Source organism: Pleurodeles waltl, chromosome 3_1 (genome assembly GCF_031143425.1).
Source record: "Pleurodeles waltl isolate 20211129_DDA chromosome 3_1, aPleWal1.hap1.20221129, whole genome shotgun sequence".
NCBI lineage: Eukaryota > Metazoa > Chordata > Amphibia > Caudata > Salamandridae > Pleurodeles > Pleurodeles waltl.
Window position 1 is genome coordinate 432928762 of NC_090440.1, and position 17549 is coordinate 432946310.

A 17549-nucleotide genomic window follows, 5' to 3' on the forward strand; every position below is an offset into this window, starting at 1 on the left:
TCAGAGGGGACAGAATAAACAAGCCTTAATACACAATAATATATTAATACATTAAGAAGCCTATTGCGTACCTCACAATTTAATATTATTTAATTGCAACCATTATTTACGACATGCTACCGAAAATGTAAGCATTTAGGCCCTTATTATGACATTGGCAGTGAGTGATAAAGTGGCGGTAATACCACCAACAGGCTGGCAGTAATTACTGCCAAATTATGACCATGGCGGTGAGAACTCCCATAGACAGCCAATGAACCACACCAACCGCCAGGGCGTTAACACCACTGACCACGGCGGTAGCCGTCAACAGCCAGGTGGAAGACAAAGTACCGCTCACCATATCATGACACAGGAAACCACCATGATTTCCGAGGCAGTACCAACGACATCAAAAGCCTGGCAGAAAGACATCACAGAAGGCCAAAGACTCACCATCGGAGACACAAAGAAGGACAAAGCCGCCATGGAACCGGAACTGCAAGACTTCCCCATGCTCATCTACACCATGCTCCACCTGGAACACCAACGTCGACGAAGACGACAATGGTGAGTACAACCGTCTAGCACACAAGGGAGGGAGTGAGGAAAAGGAGAGTGACACACATGCACGACACACACCCGACACACACACACCATACACACAATCAGCTGCAGATGAAAAACAAGCACACGATACACAGCAGAATAATGCAAGGACAACAAGACTGTAGTAACGAGAATGTATTGATTGTGGACAGCTACCAAATGAACCAATTGTACAAAAAACACATATGTACAAATGTACACAAAGGGCCAATGCCCAATCCAAAGTACTAAGGGCCCACATGGCCACAGGGCACAGTCCAAGGCCCAACTCGAATCCTTACATAATCCGGATAGAACTCTGCAGGGGCATCATTTTGCAAGTGGGCAGGCACCTCAGGGGGATGGGTGGTGGGGGGCACCTCAGCCGTATACGGGAACAAGCCCACTGGTTCTAGAGGGGGCTCCATGCCAATTCATCTGTGCTGGGGAGTGCAAGGTCACAGTCTCTCAGGTGGGGAACATGCCCACTGCTTCTGGAGGGGACCTCTTGTACAGCACCCCCTGGAGAGTGGCCTACATGCCCTCCGCTGGTGGTGAGGGCTGCACTGTCTCATCTGGAGGTGAGGGCTGCACTGTGTCAGTAGGTGAAGAAGCCTCCTGGGCAGCCTCTGCTGGAGGTGAGGGCTGCACTGTTTCAGCAGGTGAAGGAGCCTCCTGGGCAGCCTCTGCAGGAGGAGTGGGATGCACTTCCTCAGCTGGCGGTGAAAGCTCTGTGACCACTGGTGGTGGTGTCACCCTGACAGTCTCTGCTGGAGGTGAGGGCTGCACTGTCTCAGCAGGTGAAGGTGCCTCCTGGGCAGCCTCTGCAGGAGGAGTAGGCTGCACTTCCTCAGCTGGCGATGAGGGCTCCGTGACCACTGGTGGTGGAGGTGGTGTCACCCTGACAGCCTCTGCTGGAGTCCAGGGCTTCTTCCCCTTTCATGGCAGGAGGTGTGGGATCCTTAGCCTTCCTGGCAGGGGTTGAGGGCTTTTTCCCCTTCATGGCTGAAAGCTCTGTGACCACTGGTGGTGGTGGTGGTGTCACCCTGACAGTCTCTGCTGGAGGTGAGGGCTGCACTGTCTCAGCAGGTGAAGGTGCCTCCTGGGCAGCCTCTGCAGGAGGAGTAGGCTGCACTTCCTCAGCTGGCGATGAGGGCTCCGTGACCACTGGTGGTGGAGGTGGTGTCACCCTGACAGCCTCTGCAGGAGTCGAGGGCTCCTTCCCCTTCATGGCAGGAGGTGTGGAATCCTGAACCTTCCTGGCTTGTTGAGTGGGATCCTTCACTTTCTTGCCACCACGACTGGGAGGTTCCTCCACTGTCGGCGTGGACTGTTTGGCTGAGGTGCTGGGCTGGGACGTTGGGACTCTGCTGTTATGGGCAGGATGGGGGAGGGAGATGGAAGAGGTCAAGTTGGGCAAGGACAAGGACAAGCTTCTTAGGGACGGTGGGGGACATGAGGGAGGAGGGATGGAAGTGGAGGTTGAGGGAGTGGTTGTCGGAGGTGTATGTCTGCTGGACTTGGGTGCAGGTGCATGGGCAGTGTGCTGATGTGAGGTGGATGGCTGTTGGGTCTGAGTGCTTGTGTTTGTGTCCTTTAGGAGGGGGGACAGACAGAGTGGGAGAGGACACAGGGGATGCGTGCATGGATGTTGTGGAGGTGTCTGCTAGTGAGGTGTGTGTGCTGCTTGGTGTGGTGATGCTGGTGGTGGATGTTGATGCAGTACATGCAGGTGTGAGTGTGGACGTGACTGTGAGGGAGCTGGAGGAGGAGGAGAAGGGGAGACAGTGGAGGCACTGGATGTGGCTGTGTCTGCAACTGTCTGGTGTTTGCGAGAGTGCTTGTGGGATGAAGTGTGGTGCCTGTGTTTGCTTGTGCCTCTCTTATGTGTTGTCTTGTGTGCATGCTCATCTGTATGTGTGCATGGGATGGGTTGGGGTTTAGGAGACTGGGACTGGGAAGTGGTAGTTAGAGGGGGGACGGTAGGAACAGGGACAATGGCTTCAGAGAGGAGGCCAAGGCCTGAATAGATCTCTGTTGGGCCACCAATCCACCGTGGATGCCCTCCAGGAATGCATTGCATTGCTGCATCTGGAATGCCAGCCCCTGGATGGCATTCACAATGGTTGACTGCCCTACAGAGATGGATCTCAGGAGGTCAATAGCCTTTTCACTAAGGGCAGCAGGGTTCACTGGGGCAGGGTCTGAGGTGCCTGGGGCGAAGGAGATGCCCACCCTCCTGGGTGAGTGGGCATGGGCAACTCACTGAGGGGCTACTGGTAGGGCGGTGCTGGTACGGGGGTTGGCGGCTGTACCTGCAGCTGGGGTGGTCACAGAGGTGTCCGCCACCACCAGGGAGCTTCCATCGGAGAAGGTATCTGAGTCTGTGTTGTCGCCTCCTGTCTCAGCCGTGGTGCTCCTGTCGCCCTCTGTCCCACTGGTTCCCTCGGTGTCGGTGGACTTTGCCTCCAGGGTCCTGCGGAATGCAGCTCCCTCTGTCGCCGGTGGCCCTGCTCCTCCACCAGATGATGCTAATGCACACATGGACAGGATGACAGAAGAAAAAAGGGGGGAGAGAGAGAAAGGAAACACTGTGTCAATTACTGCACCAACACCACAGTTGGCAGACACAGCACCGTCACACACAGGGATCAGGATTGAGCACTATGCATTGCACTGCCAGTGATTTGGCTAGATGCCACGGCAAGATGAGGGCCTCACACCGCCAACTGCACCCCTCCTGGGACACACAAAGCCCTGACTGACATGGAATGCTAACAAACTAGGTTACCTGCATTTGCCATTCACCCATTACCCTTGAGCTGGATCATGCTGCGATGCCTGACCTGGCATTAAGGGGCACCCACTAACTCACACCCACCACCCGGATCCCATGCCACCTAGCAATTATTGTAGTAATGCCCACTGTACCCACCCCCTTGTGGATGCTGTGATGCCCTCAAGCGCCCATCCCGCTCTGGGTAGGCCGCTGCCAGTATGCAGGCCATCAGGGGGGTCAGGTTCCGACGGGCACCCCTTCCTCGTTGGGAAGCCATCCCCAGCTGGGCCTCTGCGGTCTTCCATGCCCGTGTCTAAGGTCCTTCCACCATTTCCGATAGTGGGTGCTCTGCCTGCCATAAACTCCCAGGGTCCGCACGTCCCTGGCGGTGGCACGCCATAATCCCTTCTTTTGATGGGCGCTGACCTGCAGAGGTAATACACACAGGAGGAAATCATTACACATACAATCCAACCTGTCACACATATGGCCCACCAGTCCCGTTTCCATCAAAATTGGCACACACATCGCCCAGTGCACACCATGTACACCACCACAAGACATCCCCCCTGATGACACGATGCTTGCACACAGATCTCCATGTATCCTTCACACATGCATCGTGTCCAAGGTGTACTCAACTATTGGTCTGGAGGCCCATACAGCAGTCCGTAGTGGGGTAGGACCCCATCCACCAATCACTCCAACTCCTCCGTATTGAAGGCAGGGGCCCTTTCCCCGATCACAAGGGCCATGGTAGTTTCCAGACACAGGTCACAGCAGCACACGCAGTGTAGGTGTTCTCCTGTTGAAGGTCAGGAAACAAGTGAGGAATCTGATGGAAAATGGTGGTCACGTCCGCGGTGGTGTACACCGTCACCACCGGCGCTGATCCCCATTGGCCACTGTACTCCATAGAGCCCCATATTATCCAGTGAGGAATTGCATGGCGGTGCCAGATTGCCTTCCGCCAGGACGCCCAGCGTCCGTGGAGTTACCTCACTTCCACCTGTTCCTACATACAGGACAGGCGGTCACCATTTTATGGTGGTGGACAACGATCATATCAACCTTAACTGTGTCACAGACTAGATTAGCACATACCTCGCAATTCCCTCTGTCCCATCACATAGATGCACTATGTACACTGAGAGAGTGGTTCCATTGTTCAAATTATGACATCCTACTCACTCTTGTGTCCCTTAGATACCTGCCGCTGTGGATAAATAGGAGAAGACAAACCCCTGTGTACAGACCTCTTGTGGACTTGGCTACACTGGAGGACAGGCACATTATTCTAACGTATAGACTGAACAGGGCCACAATCACAGAGCCATGTGCCCAATTGGACCTTGACCTAACATCTGCTATCCGTCATCTGACTGGGATCCCCCCCTGTTGTGCAGGTGCAATCAGTGCTCCATTTCCTGGCAACTGGTTCTTTCCAAGTGACAGTGGGCTTGGCAGCAGGAATGTCACAGCCAATGTTTTCAATCGTGCTGGCAAGAGTTTTGTCTGCCTTTGTGAACCACATGTGCAGCTACATAGGATTCCCCCAGGTGGAAGATCTGGCCACTGTGAAGGCCAGATTCTATGCAATGGGACATATCCCCAATACTGTTGGGGCGATTGCAGGACACATATTGCGTTAGTCCCCCCCCGAATGAACAGGTGTTCAGGAATCAGAAGAGTTTCCACTCACTGAATGTGCAAATGGTGTGCCTGGTGGACCAGTACATCTCCCACGTCACTGCCAAGTATCCTGGGTCGGTGCATGACACCTTTGTCCTGAGGAATAGTAGCATCCCAAATGTGATGGGCCAACTACAGAGGCTCAGGGTGTGACTAATAGGTGAGCCATGGCCCCCACCTACTGTATGTTAGTGTGTGCCTTCAGTTGCATCCCCATAGCATTGTGTGAGGCTAAATGTTGTCCCTCAATACTTGCAGGTGACTCTGGCTACCCAAACCTATTGCGGCTGCTGACCCCTGTGAGGAATGCCATCACAGGGGCTGAGGAACGTTAGAATGAGGCACATGGGTGAACCAGAAGGATCACCAAGAGGACCTTCGAGCTCCTGAAGGCCAGGTTCAGATGCCTCCATTTGACAGGTGGATACCTGTGCTACTCACCGAGGAAGGTCTGCCATATAGTAGTGGCATGCTGCATGTTGCACAACCTGGCCCTCAGACGGCATGTACCTTTTCTGCAGGAGGAAAAGACTGGAGATACCACTGTGGCAGCAGTAAACCCTGAGGACAGTGAGGATGAGGAGGCAGAGGATGAGGATGAGGACAACCGAACATTAGTTATACGTCAATACTTCCAATGACATACAGGTGAGACAGTTCAACTGACCATTCCTTTGACTATTAATGTTTTCTGTGTGGCTGTGGCATTATGGCATTAACTTGCTTTGCATCTCAACTTACTGTCACCTATGGCTTGTCATTTTTCAGATGTTGGTGAGATAACAACTGTGTACTGATGGGATGATTACAGACAACTACAGGTCATTATTTCTATGCTCTCACAGTGCTCAGATCATTTGCACTAGAGGTGACTGATTCCATAAATGCACATTTTCAACACATACAAAACTAATAGTCAAGTTGTGTTCAAGGGTGTTTATTGTAGTGCTATGAAATTGAGGGAAAAGTGCAATGGAATGGGATGATGGTGGAGGAAAGTCTAGGGTATTGCTCCAGACTGTTTGTAACACAAGTCCAGTGTCCAAGGGGCCATAGGAAGGGGAGCAAAGGCAGTTCAAAGTGGACAAGGTGACAGTGTGGGACACAAGGGGGACAATCAGGAGAGTCTCATTTCCTGGCATTGGTCTTGGCAAGTGTCTCTGGCTTCTGTCTGGGTCGCAGGGAACGTTTGCAGGGGGGCTCACCTTCTGCAGGGGGAGGGATGCTGGTGGCCTGTGGGTCCTGTGGCGGGGCCTCCTGCCCACTAGCTGCATCAGAAATGGAGTGCTGGTCAATGGACTGGCTAGGGGTAGGAGTCCGCTGCTGTGCTGTTGCTTCCCTCATGATGTTGGCCATGTCTGCCAGCACCCCTGCTATGGAGATCATGGTGGTGTTGATGGCCTGCAAGTCCTCCCTGATCCCCTGACCCTTTTCCTCCTGCAGCCGCCTGTTCTCCTGCACGTTGTCAAGGATCTGGCCTGTCATGTCCTGGGAATGTTGGTAGGCTCCCAGGATCTCAGTGAGTGCCTCCTGGAGAGTCAGTTCCCTAGGCCTGTCCTCCCCCTGGTGCACCTCGGTCCTCCCAGTGTCCCTGTTGCCCTGTGCCTCTGTCCCCTGAACGGTGTGCCCACTGCCACTGACCCCAGGTCCCTGATTGTCTTGGGGGCGAGGTGTGGACTGGGGTCCCTGTGGAGGTGGGTACACTGCTGATTTACTTGTCCTGGGGACAGAGGTGTGGGTAGGCTGGGTGGGTGCTGTGGTATTCGATACTGATGGGGGAGGCTCTGTAGTGGACTGTGAGTGGGTTAGGATGACCGACCGTCCAGTGGTGCCTGATGGCCCAGGTTGTTGGTCCAGATCCTGAAGTCCAGAGTTACTGTCATCACTGGGGCCATGGATTTCATGGGGTTGGGCATCGCCATGAAATCCATGGCGGTAAGCACTATCAGTGCCAGGGAATCCCTTCCCTGGCACTGATAGGGGTCTCCCCCACCCCCCACCCCCACCCCTGAGTCCTTCCCCGACAGCCCCCACCCCGCTGCCACCCCCCAAAGGTGGCAGGACCCCCATCCCCACCCCTACCCCGACATCACTATACAGACACACACCCGACACGCATGCAGACACCACCAACACACATACCTGCACACAATCGAAAAAGCATGCCAACAGACACACACACAGTCATACACGCTCACACACATTCAGGCATACACGCACACATCCATACAGACATACAAACAGGCAGACATGCACACATTTCCAAACACACTACACCCCCGCATGCATACACGCACTCACACACCCCCTCTTCATACTCACACACACACCTCCATGCACGCACACAACACACAACACCCACCCCCCCACCCCTAACGGACGATCAACTTACCTGGTCCGTTGATCCTCCGGGAGGGGACGGGATCCATGGGGCCTGCTCCGCCGCCAGCACCCCATCAACAGAACACCGCCACGCCACATAACGTGATTCGGTGGGCGGTGTTCTGTTGACGGGGCTGTGGAGGTGGAGCAACCTCCACTTTCCTGTCGACTGCCAGTATGGCTACTCGCGGCTCTCTGTCTGGAAAAAGACAGAGGGCTGCCAGCAGTCATAATTCGCCGAGCGGAAAACCGCCTGCACTGGCTGAGGTTGAAATGACCCCCATAGTCTTTTTTTAGGTTAAGCTCAGCTTAGCTTGCTTAACTAGCTGCTAAACTTTACCAAATTGCAATTCTCCAGCAAGTCCTCTAGGTGTCTTCATAAAGCTTTAAAGTTCGGAAAGTTCTGACAAATTATTCCCAATGTCTTTTTAACTCAACAAATGTATCAGATGTTTTGTCAACATTTACTCTCAAAGTCTCCCAACTCCAAAATGTTTTTGCCAAGATGTTTGACTCTAACTACAAGTTTGTTGTTTACATTTTGCCAGGGTCTCATAGTTCTTCTTTTTCCAGGTCTTCAAGATGTAGACTACACCAGAGGATGTGCAGAAAATAGACTCCGGGGAGAACGCTTTGGTCTGAAGCTTTGCTGTCCAAAATTAAAGGCTCTGGGCTCCAAAACAGGTAAGAATTCCAAGCAGGACTCACAAAAACATGTTCAGCTCCTGCAAACAAGCAGCCAAGAAACCAGCAGTCGACTAGGTCACAGCATTCATAGTGCCACACACAAGATGGCTGCTGGAGCAATTGCGCTTGAGAACGTGGTGGAAATAAAGTGAGATGTTGAATTAGGCTTAATTATTGAATGGCCATGGCCCTCGAAAACAGCTGTATTTAAGGAAGAGTTATCTATGGAAAAGGTACTTGCAATCCACATTGCATAGGAGGTATTAGTAAAAACATGATCAATCAAGCTTTAAGGATACTCTAAAGCATACCAGTAGGCATGGTGGGGGAACAAAGGTAAGGGATAACAGATAGAGCAAATTGGTAGGAATGGTGGAACTGAACTTGGGCTCAAAAACTAGGACATACATTGATGTGGTCTTGAGGTTTAGAACAAGAGGAGCAGTGGGAGTGACAGAGGGAGCGCTGGATGCGACAAAGTGTGCACCAACCTGAGCCCAAACTGGCTTAGGACCAGTTTTATCTCATCTCCAGTAGAAAAATAAATATCTCTTGCTGCATTTAATGATACTGCAATGGCTTGGCCTTTGTGCCTAGGAAGGGAGATGTGGTGTCACATACTGCCCACATAATGGAGATTAACCATCTGGGAGGCAGAAAGGAACAGTTGGTAGAACAAAGGATAGCCATTGCATAACCTCTTTGGACTTGGAAGTACCAAATGAGGCTGATAGGATTTGCTTAAGGCAACTCACTATAAAAGTACATGCTGATGTTATTATCTAACTCAAAAGAAACAAGAAACCACATTTAGTTATACCTCTCCTTATGGGACAGCAGACAATAATAGTTCATCAAGCAGGACGGTCAGTTTCTTCTGGCATCAGTTGACAGCAACATCAGGATAGTGCAGAACACCGGCTGCACATAAGGCAAATCAGCAGTTCAGAGTTAGTTGGGAATATTAGTACTGAACCTGCATACATGAATGAGGCAATTAACATTAAGATGAGAAAATTCATCTGGGGACTTAGAAAATCAGAGGATGAAAGCAAACAGAAATAGACGATTTCCAACAGAGTTCTGGACAGCTTCAGGCAGGAGAAGACTAACTCTCTGTTTCCAAAGTTCCTCACTAATTAGAAGTATACAAGATCCATTCATTGGTCCTTCAGGTGGTCTCACTTTAGACATCAGATTCGATATCCAATGGCTGTTGATGGCACCATCAACTCAGCAACTGTTCCAAATTTTTTCAGCCAAAATGCATTGTCATTTCAATGATTTCACACAGTTCCGACAAAACATTCTGTAATTATTTGTTACTTGAGAGTTTTCTCTCATTAAACTAGACCTATTTCAATAAGAATCATGAATTTCCTGTCTTGTCCAACAACTAGAACAAATAATTCAACATTGTTAATTCTGAAACATGTTTCTTGCCTTCAGTACAATAGAACATTCAACATCACATTAACAGCCTAGGAAAGGAATTCAGGTCAGAGGGGACAGAATAAACAAGCCTTAATACACAATAATATATTAATACATTAAGAAGCCTATTGCGTACCTCACAATTTAATATTATTTAATTGCAACCATTATTTACGACATGCTACCGAAAATGTAAGCATTTAGGCCCTTATTATGACATTGGCAGTGAGTGATAAAGTGGCGGTAATACCACCAACAGGCTGGCAGTAATTACTGCCAAATTATGACCATGGCGGTGAGAACTCCCATAGACAGCCAATGAACCACACCAACCGCCAGGGCGTTAACACCACTGACCACGGTGGTAGCCGTCAACAGCCAGGTGGAAGACAAAGTACCGCTCACCATATCATGACACAGGAAACCACCATGATTTCCGAGGCAGTACCAACGACATCAAAAGCCTGGCAGAAAGACATCACAGAAGGCCAAAGACTCACCATCGGAGACACAAAGAAGGACAAAGCCGCCATGGAACCGGAACTGCAAGACTTCCCCATGCTCATCTACACCATGCTCCACCTGGAACACCAACGTCGACGAAGACGACAATGGTGAGTACAGCCGTCTAGCACACAAGGGAGGGAGTGAGGAAAAGGAGAGTGACACACATGCACGACACACACCCGACACACACACACCATACACACAATCAGCTGCAGATGAAAAACAAGCACACGATACACAGCAGAATAATGCAAGGACAACAAGACTGCAGTAACGAGAATGTATTGATTGTGGACAGCTACCAAATGAACCAATTGTACAAAAAACACATATGTACAAATGTACACGAAGGGCCAATGCCCAGTCCAAAGTACTAAGGGCCCACATGGCCACAGGGCACAGTCCAAGGCCCAACTCGAATCCTTACATAATCCGGATAGAACTCTGCAGGGGCATCATTTTGCAAGTGGGCAGGCACCTCAGGGGGATGGGTGGTGGGGGGCACCTCAGCCGAATACGGGAACAAGCCCACTGGTTCTAGAGGGGGCTCCATGCCAATTCATCTGTGCTGGGGAGTGCAAGGTCACAGTCTCTCAGGTGGGGAACATGCCCACTGCTTCTGGAGGGGACCTCTTGTACAGCACCCCCTGGAGAGTGGCCTACATGCCCTCCGCTGGTGGTGAGGGCTGCACTGTCTCATCTGGAGGTGAGGGCTGCACTGTGTCAGCAGGTGAAGAAGCCTCCTGGGCAGCCTCTGCTGGAGGTGAGGGCTGCACTGTTTCAGCAGGTGAAGGAGCCTCCTGGGCAGCCTCTGCAGGAGGAGTGGGATGCACTTCCTCAGCTGGCGGTGAAAGCTCTGTGACCACTGGTGGTGGTGTCACCCTGACAGTCTCTGCTGGAGGTGAGGGCTGCACTGTCTCAGCAGGTGAAGGTGCCTCCTGGGCAGCCTCTGCAGGAGGAGTAGGCTGCACTTCCTCAGCTGGCGATGAGGGCTCCGTGACCACTGGTGGTGGAGGTGGTGTCACCCTGACAGCCTCTGCTGGAGTCCAGGGCTTCTTCCCCTTTCATGGCAGGAGGTGTGGGATCCTTAGCCTTCCTGGCAGGGGTTGAGGGCTTTTTCCCCTTCATGGCTGAAAGCTCTGTGACCACTGGTGGTGGTGGTGGTGTCACCCTGACAGTCTCTGCTGGAGGTGAGGGCTGCACTGTCTCAGCAGGTGAAGGTGCCTCCTGGGCAGCCTCTGCAGGAGGAGTAGGCTGCACTTCCTCAGCTGGCGATGAGGGCTCCGTGACCACTGGTGGTGGAGGTGGTGTCACCCTGACAGCCTCTGCAGGAGTCGAGGGCTCCTTCCCCTTCATGGCAGGAGGTGTGGAATCCTGAACCTTCCTGGCTTGTGGAGTGGGATCCTTCACTTTCTTGCCACCACGACTGGGAGGTTCCTCCACTGTCGGCGTGGACTGTTTGGCTGAGGTGCTGGGCTGGGACGTTGGGACTCTGCTGTTATGGGCAGGATGGGGGAGGGGGATGGAAGAGGTCAAGTTGGGCAAGGACAAGGACAAGCTTCTTAGGGACGGTGGGGGAGATGAGGGAGGAGGGATGGAAGTGGAGGTTGAGGGAGTGGTTGTCGGAGGTGTATGTCTGCTGGACTTGGGTGCAGGTGCATGGGCAGTGTGCTGATGTGAGGTGGATGGCTGTTGGGTCTGAGTGCTTGTGTTTGTGTCCTTTAGGAGGGGGGACAGACAGAGTGGGAGAGGACACAGGGGATGCGTGCATGGATGTTGTGGAGGTGTCTGCTAGTGAGGTGTGTGTGCTGCTTGGTGTGGTGATGCTGGTGGTGGATGTTGATGCAGTACATGCAGGTGTGAGTGTGGACGTGACTGTGAGGGAGCTGGAGGAGGAGGAGAAGGGGAGACAGTGGAGGCACTGGATGTGGCTGTGTCTGCAACTGTCTGGTGTTTGCGAGAGTGCTTGTGGGATGAAGTGTGGTGCCTGTGTTTGCTTGTGCCTCTCTTGTGTGTTGTCTTGTGTGCATGCTCATCTGTATGTGTGCATGGGATGGGTTGGGGTTTAGGAGACTGGGACTGGGAAGTGGTAGTTAGAGGGGGGACGGTAGGAACAGGGACAATGGCTTCAGAGAGGAGGCCAAGGCCTGAATAGATCTCTGTTGGGCCACCAATCCACCGTGGATGCCCTCCAGGAATGCATTGCATTGCTGCATCTGGAATGCCAGCCCCTGGATGGCATTCACAATGGTTGACTGCCCTACAGAGATGGATCTCAGGAGGTCAATAGCCTTTTCACTAAGGGCAGCAGGGTTCACTGGGGCAGGGTCTGAGGTGCCTGGGGCGAAGGAGATGCCCACCCTCCTGGGTGAGTGGGCATGAGCAACTCACTGAGGGGCTACTGGTAGGGCGGTGCTGGTACGGGGTTGGCGGCTGTACCTGCAGCTGGGGTGGTCACAGAGGTGTCCGCCACCACCAGGGAGCTTCCATCGGAGAAGGTATCTGAGTCTGTGTTGTCGCCTCCTGTCTCAGCCGTGGTGCTCCTGTCGCCCTCTGTCCCACTGGTTCCCTCGGTGTCGGTGGACTTTGCCTCCAGGGTCCTGCGGAATGCAGCTCCCTCTGTCGCCGGTGGCCCTGCTCCTCCACCAGATGATGCTAATGCACACATGGACAGGATGACAGAAGAAAAAAGGGGGGAGAGAGAGAAAGGAAACACTGTGTCAATTACTGCACCAACACCACAGTTGGCAGACACAGCACCGTCACACACAGGGATCAGGATTGAGCACTATGCATTGCACTGCCAGTGATTTGGCTAGATGCCACGGCAAGATGAGGGCCTCACACCGCCAACTGCACCCCTCCTGGGACACACAAAGCCCTGACTGACATGGAATGCTAACAAACTAGGTTACCTGCATTTGCCATTCACCCATTACCCTTGAGCTGGATCATGCTGCGATGCCTGACCTGGCATTAAGGGGCACCCACTAACTCACACCCACCACCCGGATCCCATGCCACCTAGCAATTATTGTAGTAATGCCCACTGTACCCACCCCCTTGTGGATGCTGTGATGCCCTCAAGCGCCCATCCCGCTCTGGGTAGGCCGCTGCCAGTATGCAGGCCATCAGGGGGGTCAGGTTCCGACGGGCACCCCTTCCTCGTTGGGAAGCCATCCCCAGCTGGGCCTCTGCGGTCTTCCATGCCCGTGTCTAAGGTCCTTCCACCATTTCCGATAGTGGGTGCTCTGCCTGCCATAAACTCCCAGGGTCCGCACGTCCCTGGCGGTGGCACGCCATAATCCCTTCTTTTGATGGGCGCTGACCTGCAGAGGTAATACACACAGGAGGACATCATTACACATACAATCCAACCTGTCACACATATGGCCCACCAGTCCCGTTTCCATCAAAATTGGCACACACATCGCCCAGTGCACACCATGTACACCACCACAAGACATCCCCCCTGATGACACGATGCTTGCACACAGATCTCCATGTATCCTTCACACATGCATCGTGTCCAAGGTGTACTCACCTATTGGTCTGGAGGCCCATACAGCAGTCCGTAGTGGGGTAGGACCCCATCCACCAATCACTCTAACTCCTCCGTATTGAAGGCAGGGGCCCTTTCCCCGATCACAAGGGCCATGGTAGTTTCCAGACACAGGTCACAGCAGCACACGCAGTGTAGGTGTTCTCCTGTTGAAGGTCAGGAAACAAGTGAGGAATCTGATGGAAAATGGTGGTCACGTCCGCGGTGGTGTACACCGTCACCACCGGCGCTGATCCCCATTGGCCACTGTACTCCATAGAGCCCCATATTATCCAGTGAGGAATTGCATGGCGGTGCCAGATTGCCTTCCGCCAGGACGCCCAGCGTCCGTGGAGTTACCTCACTTCCACCTGTTCCTACATACAGGACAGGCGGTCACCATTTTATGGTGGTGGACAACGATCATATCAACCTTAACTGTGTCACAGACTAGATTAGCACATACCTCGCAATTCCCTCTGTCCCATCACATAGATGCACTATGTACACTGAGAGAGTGGTTCCATTGTTCAAATTATGACATCCTACTCACTCTTGTGTCCCTTAGATACCTGCCGCTGTGGATAAATAGGAGAAGACAAACCCCTGTGTACAGACCTCTTGTGGACTTGGCTACACTGGAGGACAGGCACATTATACTAACGTATAGACTGAACAGGGCCACAATCACAGAGCCATGTGCCCAATTGGACCTTGACCTAACATCTGCTATCCGTCATCTGACTGAGATCCCCCCCTGTTGTGCAGGTGCAATCAGTGCTCCATTTCCTGGCAACTGGTTCTTTCCAAGTGACAGTGGGCTTGGCAGCAGGAATGTCACAGCCAATGTTTTCAATCGTGCTGGCAAGAGTTTTGTCTGCCTTTGTGAACCACATGTGCAGCTACATAGGATTCCCCCAGGTGGAAGATCTGGCCACTGTGAAGGCCAGATTCTATGCAATGGGACATATCCCCAATACTGTTGGGGCGATTGCAGGACACATATTGCGTTAGTCCCCCCCCGAATGAACAGGTGTTCAGGAATCAGAAGAGTTTCCACTCACTGAATGTGCAAATGGTGTGCCTGGTGGACCAGTACATCTCCCACGTCACTGCCAAGTATCCTGGGTCGGTGCATGACACCTTTGTCCTGAGGAATAGCAGCATCCCAAATGTGATGGGCCAACTACAGAGGCTCAGGGTGTGACTAATAGGTGAGCCATGGCCCCCACCTACTGTATGTTAGTGTGTACCTTCAGTTGCATCCCCATAGCATTGTGTGAGGCTAAATGTTGTCCCTCAATACTTGCAGGTGACTCTGGCTACCCAAACCTATTGCGGCTGCTGACCCCTGTGAGGAATGCCATCACAGGGGCTGAGGAACGTTAGAATGAGGCACATGGGTGAACCAGAAGGATCACCAAGAGGACCTTCGAGCTCCTGAAGGCCAGGTTCAGATGCCTCCATTTGACAGGTGGATACCTGTGCTACTCACCGAGGAAGGTCTGCCATATAGTAGTGGCATGCTGCATGTTGCACAACCTGGCCCTCAGACGGCATGTACCTTTTCTGCAGGAGGAAAAGACTGGAGATACCACTGTGGCAGCAGTAAACCCTGAGGACAGTGAGGATGAGGAGGCAGAGGATGAGGATGAGGACAACCGAACATTAGTTATACGTCAATACTTCCAATGACATACAGGTGAGACAGTTCAACTGACAATTCCTTTGACTATTAATGTTTTCTGTGTGGCTGTGGCATTATGGCATTAACTTGCTTTGCATCTCAACTTACTGTCACCTATGGCTTGTCATTTTTCAGATGTTGGTGAGATAACAACTGTGTACTGATGGGATGATTACAGACAACTACAGGTCATTATTTATATGCTCTCACAGTGCTCAGATCATTTGCACTAGAGGTGACTGATTCCATAAATGCACATTTTCAACACATACAAAACTAATAGTCAAGTTGTGTTCAAGGGTGTTTATTGTAGTGCTATGAAATTGAGGGAAAAGTGCAATGGAATGGGATGATGGTGGAGGAAAGTCTAGGGTATTGCTCCAGACTGTTTGTAACACAAGTCCAGTGTCCAAGGGGCCATAGGAAGGGGAGCAAAGGCAGTTCAAAGTGGACAAGGTGACAGTGTGGGACACAAGGGGGACAATCAGGAGAGTCTCATTTCCTGGCATTGGTCTTGGCAAGTGTCTCTGGCTTCTGTCTGGGTCGCAGGGAACGTTTGCAGGGGGGCTCACCTTCTGCAGGGGGAGGGATGCTGGTGGCCTGTGGGTCCTGTGGCGGGGCCTCCTGCCCACTAGCTGCATCAGAAATGGAGTGCTGGTCAATGGACTGGCTAGGGGTAGGAGTCCGCTGCTGTTGCTTCCCTCATGATGTTGGCCATGTCTGCCAGCACCCCTGCTATGGAGATCATGGTGGTGTTGATGGCCTGCAAGTCCTCCCTCATCCCCTGACCCTTTTCCTCCTGCAGCCGCCTGTTCTCCTGCACGTTGTCAAGGATCTGGCCTGTCATGTCCTGGGAATGTTGGTAGGCTCCCAGGATCTCAGTGAGTGCCTCCTGGAGAGTCAGTTCCCTAGGCCTGTCCTCCCCCTGGTGCACCTCGGTCCTCCCAGTGTCCCTGTTGCCCTGTGCCTCTGTCCCCTGAACGGTGTGCCCACTGCCACTGACCCCAGGTCCCTGATTGTCTTGGGGGCGAGGTGTGGACTGGGGTCCCTGTGGAGGTGGGTACACTGCTGATTTACTTGTCCTGGGGACAGAGGTGTGGGTAGACTGGGTGGGTGCTGTGGTATTCGATACTGATGGGGGAGGCTCTGTAGTGGACTGTGAGTGGGTTAGGATGACCGACCGTCCAGTGGTGCCTGATGGCCCAGGTTGTTGGTCCAGATCCTGAAGTCCAGAGTTACTGTCATCACTGGGGCCATGGATTTCATGGGGTTGGGCATCGCCATGAAATCCATGGCGGTAAGCACTATCAGTGCCAGGGAATCCCTTCCCTGGCACTGATAGGGGTCTCCCCCACCCCCCACCCCCACCCCTGAGTCCTTCCCCGACAGCCCCCACCCCGCTGCCACCCCCCAAAGGTGGCAGGACCCCCCTCCCCACCCCTACCCCCGACATCACTATACAGACACACACCCGACACGCATGCAGACACCACCAACACACATACCTGCACACATACGAACAAGCATGCCAACAGACACACACACAGTCATACACGCTCACCTACATTCAGGCATACACGCACACATCCATACAGACATACAAACAGGCAGACATGCACACATTTCCAAACACACTACACCCCCGCATGCATACACGCACTCACACACCCCCTCTTCATACTCACACACACACCTCCATGCACGCACACAACACACAACACCCACCCCCCCACCCCTAACGGACGATCAACTTACCTGGTCCGTTGATCCTCCGGGAGGGGACGGGATCCATGGGGCCTGCTCCGCCGCCAGCACCCCATCAACAGAACACCGCCACGCCACATAACGTGATTCGGTGGGCGGTGTTCTGTTGACGGGGCGGTGGAGGTGGAGCAACCTCCACTTTCCCGTCGACTGCCAGTATGGCTACTCGCGGCTCTCTGTCTGGAAAAAGACAGAGGGCTGCCAGCAGTCATAATTCGCCGAGCGGAAAACCGCCTGCACTGGCTGAGGTTGAAATGACCCCCATAGTCTTTTTTTAGGTTAAGCTCAGCTTAGCTTGCTTAACTAGCTGCTAAACTTTACCAAATTGCAATTCTCCAGCAAGTCCTCTAGGTGTCTTCATAAAGCTTTAAAGTTCTGAAAGTTCTGACAAATTATTCCCAATGTCTTTTTAACTCAACAAATGTATCAGATGTTTTGTCAACATTTACTCTCAAAGTCTCCCAACTCCAAAATGTTTTTGCCAAGATGTTTGACTCTAACTACATGTT